General features: G+C 38.6%; 1 long non-coding RNA gene across 1 annotated transcript; it reads left to right on the top strand.

Annotated features, from left to right (window-relative positions):
• Window positions 1–3204: 3204 nt before the first annotated feature.
• Window positions 3205–7267, top strand: LOC140035336 (uncharacterized). The gene is made up of 2 exons (XR_011839463.1): window positions 3205–4090; window positions 4278–7267. It is a non-coding gene; the product is annotated as an uncharacterized lncRNA (long non-coding RNA).
• Window positions 7268–9659: the final 2392 nt, after the last annotated feature.

The following is a 9659-nucleotide window of genomic DNA, read 5'->3' as shown; positions in this document are numbered from 1 at the left end:
GGTTCGGCCTCGCCTCCTCAATTTCTTCCCCCCCTCGGCCTTGGTGGCTAGTTCAAGAATATTGTGCATGTCTAAGTAATGTTGAAACTCTAAGGCTTCTTGAAGGTCAGTGTTTAGACCTTTAAGGAACCCCTGCCATAATGGCTTCACTATCTTCTTGAATGTTTGCCCGCATCATGGTCATCTCGATCTCCTTATAGTAGTCCTCCACGCTCATATTGCCTTGAGTAAGGGTTTGTAGCTTGGAGTGGAGATCGCGGTTGTAGTAGCTTGGAACAAACCGCTTGTGCATTAGTACCTTGAGTTCTCGCCAAGTTCGGACTCATGGTTCACCATTTCTCATCCTATTAGTCCTTACTTGATCCCACCAAACTAGTGCGTAGTCGGTGAACTCAACAGTGGTAATCTTCACCTTTTGTTCCTCGCTATACTCATAGCAATCGAAGACCATCTCAATGCGGCCTTCCCATTCCAAGTAAGTCTCAGGGTCACTTTTGCCTTGGAAAGTATGGACTTGAATTTTAAGTCCCTTGAGCTCGTCCTTAGATGTGTCCATTTGAGGCCTCTCAGCTCTTTCATCTTTCTCACTAGCAGAGTAATCCTCATAATTTGCCCCTTTGGTGCCATGGTTACTTCGGTTGCAAAATCTAGAGTGAGAGCCTCTCGTGAAGCTCTTGGAGAGTTCATCAAAGCGGTTGTGCATTTCCTCCATTTGTTGCTCACCAATCCTCTTAAGCTCGTTTTTCATGGCATTGAACATCAAAGTGTAATCGGGGGTTGAATGACCCTGCTCCATGTCTTTCGTCTTACCCTGCAAAATGTTAGTGAACAAGGAAGATAGCAAAAATATAATCTCACTTCGCTCCCTTGGTGTTTCACTCAAAACACTCAATGATCTTACCAAGATTCCTTACCTGTTGGTCTGAGTAGTTGAGAAATGCCGCACAAAGTCCAATAGTTGTTCACCAAACTATCCACAAGAGTAACCAAGAAAGCAAGATACAAATGCGGATGCAAAATGGGACAAGAATGCTCGATTTGGAAACTTCCTAACACGGACAGCAATGGAATATGCGCTAGTGTGAAAATGAAGCCAACGAAACCCTAGTTCCTAAAATGTAGGAGCTTGTCCAAGTGGAATTAAAAGAGTTACCTAAGCTGTCTACTTAGTTTCCTAATTGATTTTTGGAAACAAGTTAGTTTTTGGAAACCTCTAGAAACCCTTTTCTTGAAACAACTTTTAGTAACATCCAAATTCTTTCCCAACAAGAAGTAACAAATCAGATTTTTGCTTCCTTCCCAAAAACTCTCACTCAAGTCGGTTGGAAGGCTACTAAAGCCCCTTCCATGCGAGTTTCACTTGCAACACACAAGAGCAATTCGGATTTCTTGTTTAAGTAGCAAACCAGTTCTGGATTTCACTCAAAACAATGGAAACTCCACAAGGTGATGCAAATAACCCTCCTCGGGCTCCCCCCCCAATAGGTTACTCAAGATGTTCCCAAGAAAGAAACAACAACTCCAAGGAAGCCTTTCACCACCGCTAGAGAGTACAAGAAGTTGTACACTAGAAGGATGAAACAAGTTCCCAAGAAACAAGATATTCAAGAACTCCAAGAAGTGGTGGATCAAAACTTTTGAATCTCTTCCCTTTGCTTTTTTTTCTATTTGGCTAGGAACAATATGTATTGGTGACTGATTTGGCAATAAAAGTTTCAAACTTCCCTTCTTGTTTAGTTTTCTTGCCCACCGAATTCTCTCTCTTTTCTTTGCTTTGCGATTCTTTTTTTTTTTTTGACTTATACGAACACTACACAACTTGGCCGAATGGAATAAATTCCAGAATTGGTTCAGCCAAACAAACACACAAGAAACGGTCAAGATACTCAAGATCCTTCAAGAACTCCCACGTAAGGTATCAAGAACTTCAAGATTGTGGTCAAGAAACTCAAGATTCTTGTAGGTTCTCTTCAAGATTCACAAATACCAACAAGTTTTACCAAAAATCAGATTTGAAAACAAGTAAAACAACTTGGATGGCACACGGTTAAGCTTGGACAGATTTGCGACTCAAAACAAGGCAGCCCTAGGCGCGACAAAGGAGATCAAGAAACCCTAGTTGCCGCAGCCAATTTTTTTTTTCTTTTCTTGCTTGACAAAGCACGACCAGAATTCAACGCAACAAGAACACATCTACGGACAGAAATTGGACTCACGAAGACCAAACGAAATTCTAGACAGATTTGACACAACAAGGAAACACACACGGTAGAATTCTAACACAAAGGAGACGAACTTCGGACACACAAGATCTTAAGTCGAGTCTTAAAGCTTCTCAAGTAACAGATTATCCCTTTTGAAGAAGTAGAATTACTCAATGCGTATTATTCAAACTCCTCCCCAAGTCACACCAAGAATGTAGCGTTTAATTGATGGAAGTTTAGAAGATAATAGCTGATTTTGGTTGGCTCAAAAGGACTTAAACAGGCTGAAAATTTTGACTTGAACAGGCTGGAAAATTTGACTTGACTTGGACAGACAATTAGATTTCAAAGGACTTAAACAGGTTGGAAAATTTGATTTAAACAAGCTGGAAAATTTGACTTGACTTGGGGCCTCTTTGACACAAATATTTTGTGAATAGAGATTCAAAGACACCTTTACAATCCCATGTTTGTGGCTGGATAGTTTGCAGAAATTTAGAAAAAAGTGCGGCAGAATTTTGGAAACTTTGAAATACTTGACCCACTTGCACTTGTCTGATTTGTTTTTGGAATGTGATGGCGGCTGTCTTGGGAGAGTTCTAACGGCTGCAACTAATTGGAAAAATTCAGATTTGTTAGTCTTTGATGGTGGCTAGAATTATTTTTTTTGTCAAACCCAAAACCAAGACACCTTTCTTGACACAAATTTGTTTTTTTTTCTTGCATAGGAGAGTTCTAACGGCTGCAACTAATTGGAAAAAGTCAGATGTAGACACCAAAATTTTGAGCCATTTTATTTCTACTTTTATTTAATTTTTTAGTGTTGGATATTTTTCTAGTATTTTTATAGCATTTTTATTTCATTTTAGCTTTATTTCGTTTTTTTTTATTTTTATTTTTATTTTATAAGAATTTTAACATAAAATTTGGAAAATGGAAAAGGCACTCAAAAATACGCTTTAGTTGTTTGTTTTCATTTTTAAGTTCACTGTTTTTTTTTGAAAAAAAAAGGGAAAAAAGGAAAAATGAGAAAATGAGAAAAACGAAAAAGAAAAGAAGAAAGGAAAATGAAAAATTGCAATTGTTTTTGTTGTTTATTGTTTTTAGTTTATTTATTGCTAGCCAATGTTAATTAATTTGTTGTTTTTCTTTTTAATTTTATCATTATCATTTTGTTAAACAAAAAAAAAAAAAAAAATACGCAGCATGCAAGCTGCGTTTTGCCGCAGCTTGCAAACCAGATTTCAGGAGGTCCTTTGGGGGGTAAATCTTAGCATAAGAAGCCAGGTGTCTAGGACACCTGGAGAAGGGGATTCTAGAAGGGAGCTAGGGTAGGAGGCTGAGGAAAAAAAAAACGGAAGTCGCAAGAGAGGACAAAGGGGGGAAGACGGCTAAGAAAATCAAAAAAAAAAGGCTTGCGGCTGGGAGAAAGGGAAGGTTAACAGTGAAAAGAAAGGAACCAAGGGGATTGAAGGGGACGGCTGGATAAAAAAGGGATTGAAAATCCGGGGCTGAAAAAAAAGGGAAAGGGGATAGATAGAGTGAAAGAAGGATAGCTGAGGGAGTTTCGAGAGGAAGCTAAGAGTGGAGTTTATGATGGCTGGATGAGAGGAAGGGAGAAATCTGAGAGCAAAAGAAAAGAAAAGGGGCGCCGCAAGAGGAAAAGAGATGAGGAAGGGGAAGATCGGACATCGGGCTAGATAAAAACAGCAGCGAGAGGAAAAGAAAAACACTAGAGGGCTTGAAGGCTGAGAAAGCTTGAAGGAGGAGGAGAACCAAGAAGGTCACGGCTGGGCAAAGCTTTGAGGTCTCTGGTCAAATCAAAAAGAACGAAGAGGGTTGCTACTCAAGTTTTTGCCGATAAAATTCATCAGAAAAACAACGCTGTAAGGTTCTTTCTTGACTTTATCCTATGGACAATCTTTGTTACTAAATCTGTGTCTATGAAATCAGGGGTTTACTTGGTGTTTTTGATTGTCTCTCTTGATTTTGAGTCCGTGAGCATGGAAAAGTCTGGATTACAGTAGCTATTTCCTTACCGATAGTCGTAAAGCTGCGATCTTTTGTTCCTAGGTTACGGGATATGCTTTGTTGGGTTCCAAATCTGTTCGACGTTGTTATTTTTGTTCCTGGACTGCATTTTAGTAGCAAGATGTCATCTTTGAAAGGAAAGGGCATTTATACGACCAGCTCCTCTGAAAATGTATCTAAGTTCATGCGCTGCAATTTGCAAAAAGAAACCCAGCAACCAGAAATCTTGCAATAAAGTGTAATATTTGGCTTGTTTGATGATTGGGGTTGCATCTTGTGGTTGTTTTGGGTTCAAAGTTGATGTTTTGTTGGTAATGTTTCTCAGCAAGTTGTAGAAAAAATTCCTGCTGCATTTTTCCCATTCTTTTGCTGTTTAGCTCCTTTTATCCCTGTCGGTCTGCTTAGACTTCTTGCTTTAAAACTGCAACAAAATTTAGCTATTGTTTTAGTTGATAGCTGAGAGTTAAATCCAGATATCTAGTGAACCTGTTTGCCTGATGAGATGGAGAGAAAGTCATGGCAGAAATGGTGTAGGAATCTTAAAAAAAGTTGCAGCAGCCTTTTGTTTTTTTTTCTCTTCTTTTTTTCTTTACATGTTTTGCATGATTTTCCAGAATTTGGCATGAATGTTTGCTGGAAAATGCAGAGCAGGATTGTCGAGCCATTTTGCATTGAATTCTCCAGCATTTGCATGTTTTTTCCTTTCTTTTCTGGTTTGAAATACGCATGGCTCAGAGCTGCCAAAGTTTGCGGCAGAAATTTGCAGATTCCAGCTTTCATTTGCGGCTCAAAGTAAAGAAAAGAATGGTCCTTCTACGTATACATGCATGAAATCAAAAGGAAAAATTACATTTTGCCCCCCCCAAGCTGCTATAATTCATTCAATTAGGTCCCTGCTTTGGTTGCATTTGAATCCCTTGAATTTCCCCTATTCTGATATGGCCTAAAACCTTTGGGTAATTAAACCAATTTTGCCCTTTTAGACTTTAATTATCCTTTCATTTTTCAAGTCGTCTTTTGGGTGGATTAATTCTTGATTTTAGATCATAATTGTGGCTTGATAATTTTATTTGATTTGCTAATCTTGTTGAGTTTAGTTTTATGATTTGGTTTTTTTGGGTAATAATATTTGGTTGGGTTTGAAAAGTGGGCTTAATTTCGTTTGTTTGGATTTCTGGTTTGGGTTTAAGAGGTGAAGCCCACTCTGTTGGTTGGATTTGCTTTGCTGGAAAGTGAAAGCTAGCCCATCTGTTTTTGCTTGGGTTTTTCGGTTGGGCTAGGAAGAGCTTGGCCCCAACGAACAAATAAAATGGCCCATTCCCTTTTTGTTCTGAATTTCCATTGGGCTGGGAAGCTTTGGCCCAAACAAATAATAAATGGCCCCATGGCCTGGTCCATTAAGAAACCAGAGAATGCATTTGCAGATCAGTCCCTGTACTTTTCTTTAATTTCACTGTGGCCCTAGATATTTTCAACTACTTTCAATTCGGTCCTTACTTTAATTGCAATTAGGTCCTTGAACTTTATTTTTCTGTAATTTTGACCCCAAGACTTTATTAATTTTTGCAATCAAGTCCTTTCTTCTTGTGACTTCTTAAATGTGGTTTGTTGACATGATTTAATTGATTCAAATTCATGTTTATTTTTTGTCATTTGTGATTATTTGTCAAATAAATTGGCACCTTGACTCCTTTATTATTTTGGAGGGTAAATAAGTTGATTTCACTCCATTAGAGCTTCATTTCAAGGGAGGTATAATTTCTTTTATCCCTTTTGTCTCTCCTATGTGATCCAATGTGCTAAGTGTGAATCGCATGCCTAATTTGCTTTCCTTACCATTCTTTAGTTCCATTATTTCATTCCTTCTTGCTTTTATTAAATTATTCTTTTAAATGGGGTATGTGTACACCTCTTGGCTTGTAATAGATAGGGCTGTGGCGAGCAATTTGGTCCATTTTCCTTTTCCCCTTTTGTTTTAGTTAGTGAATGTAGTAAGTTCATTAGCTTGGTTGCATGCCTACGTGTTACGTGTTTAATCGCCTTTTTAGGTCCTTGCATCTAGTCAAGCATGCTAAGTGTTATGTGCTACGTGTTTATAAGTGATTCGCATGTCTACTCGCTTTTTATAGTCATGAATGAATGTGATGGATGAATGGACGTCACCACACTAGTCCAATGCTAGTTGTGGCCCCCTTTCCCGTCGCCACACTAGTCCAACGCTAGTTGTGGTTCATTGTTCCGTTTCCGCTAGTCCAACGCTAGTCGGAATTCATAGAATGGGCTAGTCCAACGCTAGACCCTTAGGGATTTCCCCTCATTAGTACATGTTTGCATGTTTCACTTCATTTCATGCATTTTTCTTAGTTTTATCATTTGGCATGCACCTCGAACCCCTTTTCCCTCCATTTTAGGATTTTTGCATTTCATGCTAGTTATAGGGTTCATTTGCTTGAGAGTCCCCTTAAATATGGGATATAGACGAGTGTGGCTTTTTTCTAAGCCTTAGCACGCTTGTATCCTCTCTATCAAAGGGCAAATTGAGTCACGATTTAGGTCTCCCCGTACCCATTATGCATGAATTCCCTAGGTTCATGCATCCACTCTATCATTACACTTTCATTTTTTCCTACCATTTGCACACGTACACCTTTTATCCCTCCATTTGCACACGTACACCTTTTATCCCTTCACTTACACACGAACACTTTTTCTCTCATTTGCACACGTACACCTTTTTATCCCTTCACTTACACACGAACACTTTTATCATCACTTGCACACATGTACTTCATATTATCATTTCACACACCGCACCTTGCCCACTCACGTGCACATTTTCACTTACATATTATTGCCTTTTATTACTTTTTTTCAAACTCATGTCCTCACATTGCATACATGCACTCCATTCATTTGCATCCCACTCGCATTATTCGTGACTTCTTCAAAGGATCGTTATTGGGCTTCACAATTAATGTGATTGGCACCACTCAACCTTTGAAGGGAAATTTCCCCCAATACCCCTAGGTCTAGGGTTTGCATTCATGTAGTACATCCAAATGTAATAAATTCTTTGGTTAAAACAAGAAAATTTTTGATTAAATCACGCAACTAGCCTTGGCTAGGTCGAAGGGGTGCCTTGGATTTTTATCCTTGCCTTCCCCTTCGTCAAATGTGACTCCCGAACCTTTTTCTTTGTTTGCGTGGACTAGGAGTCGATCAAAAGGGTTTCTTACTTTTTTCCTTAAAAATTCACTTTTTGGGTGACTTGGTACACCCTAACTCTATACCAAGTGGCGACTCCATTTTTCATAAAAAAAAACCCTTTTTGAACTATTTTTCTTGGGTCAAATCGTCGCATTTTCAAAAGTCCCATTTAGACCCATCTTTCTTTTAAATCACAATTCATTTTCCAATCACAAAATACATTTTTTTTAAAACCATTTAATTTATTTATTTATCAAAAAATGGGGCGCGACAGTTGGCGACTCCACTGGGGACATTTGAGAGTCCGAGCAAATTTGATTTAATCAACCTTTTTCTCCTTTTAACCTTTTCATTTATCACATTGGATGTTTAGGGTTGCATTTTTTCTTTTTTTTTTTTAGGATTTTTGCATTTCGCGTATCAACCCACTTCCTCCTACATTCGCCTACGATTGTTTTGATGGATGGATGATTTATGTGATTCCGCGCTTTGCATTGCATTTGGGTGGGGAATACACCCTAGAGCCTTGTGATTGGTTCTTGATCCCTCCCCTCCAAAACAAGCACTAGCATACGTGCATTCGCTTTATTATTTATCCCTTTTTATTTTTCTTTTAGTGGCTTGTCACGCCACTCCACCCTACTAGGATTAGGTGACCCATTTGGACATGTGATCACGACACGATGTGTGTGTAGCACGATCCAATGGGTCACTCAATCTTCCGCTTTAAGCTATGGGTTTGATAGCCTTTAGCTTTTAGTCGAAGGTTGAGGATTTTGATAGATTCACTCAAACACGTAGCCGCGACACGATGTGTGCGTAGCGGTGTTTGGGGAATCGCTCGAGCCACCGACAAAGAACCTTGGGATTGATGACCCTTGGTTTCTAAGTCTGAAGGCTCGGGGACCTGAGCTTATCGAGTCTAGATGCATTAGCGAACCCTAACCTCATGCATCCATTTTAGAATTGCCTTAGGGTAGAGTCGGCCTTATCCTGAGCTAGGGACACTATTCACGAGGGGAGGGGTCCAACCCCCTTTTTTTCCCTTTTATTGCTTTGTATTGATTGTTTTATCTTGTTGTTACAATGTGTTATGTGTATTTCTCTGCCTGAACTAACCTTTCTTGATTTTATGTCCCCATTGCATTCACAAACCCTAGCAAATAAGAGGTCTGGCATGACCTTCTTTTAGGAACCTACCCTCGTAGATAGGTTATTGCACGTTTAAAAATTTTGGTATATTGCATTCATAGATTAATAATTGCATAGCATTCTAAGCCTACCTTGGCGTATAAAAGGTCCTTTTAGGTCATGATTTCATTTCAAATTGCATGTTTTATCGCTTTAATAAACTGGCATCATGCATAAACCCTAGAAGGGAATGCCATTTAGGGGATCCCGTGTTAGGGAATAAGCCACCTTGTGTCTCGGATACTTAATCCAGTGAGACTTGCACGTTTACATTTTGTACCATCCAAAAGGGTAGTGCACAAGGTAAGGTAGGATCCGGTCATTTTCATAGGGTGATCTTTGGAATATGAGCATCTAATAATAACTTTTTGGCCATTTTATCAAAAATTGGTAAAAATCCCTTGCGTGAAGGACATTAATTTGAAGAAATTTACAAATGATTCCTTATCATTGAGACAGTTAATAAACTGAGGCCAAATCGTGATTTTAGAAGGCTCATAGACTAATTTTCTGAAACCACCAATGGCCGGCCGATTCAATCGATCCATTTTGTCAATTTATAATCAATTTTGAATAAATCATCATTTGACCAATTTACCCTTTTTAGGGTCATCCGGTCAATTTGGAATAAATCGTCAATTTATTTGACCAATTTACCCTTTTTAGGGTCATTCGGTCAATTTTTGAATAAATCAATTTCATTCAATTCATTTGACCAATTTACCCTTTTAGGGTGATTTGGTCGATTTTTGCATAAATCAACAATCTCCATTTTATTCATTGGACCAATTTACTCATTTCTTAGGTCAATTCAATCAATTTTGAATAAGTTATCCGATTTCATTTGACTAGTTTACCCTTTTTAGGGTGATCTAGTCAATTTTGAATCAATCATTCGATCCATTGGACCGATTTGCCTAGTTTTAGGGCGAGTTGGTCAAATCATCATCGTTGCACTCAATCTGTTTGATCAATTGACTTCATTCAATTCATTTGATTAGTTTAATTCATTCTTAGCGTTATCCA

The sequence above is a fragment of the Coffea arabica genome, chromosome 2c (assembly GCF_036785885.1).
Source record: "Coffea arabica cultivar ET-39 chromosome 2c, Coffea Arabica ET-39 HiFi, whole genome shotgun sequence".
NCBI classification, from domain to species: domain Eukaryota; kingdom Viridiplantae; phylum Streptophyta; class Magnoliopsida; order Gentianales; family Rubiaceae; genus Coffea; species Coffea arabica.
This window is presented reverse-complemented; position numbering and strand designations above follow the sequence as displayed.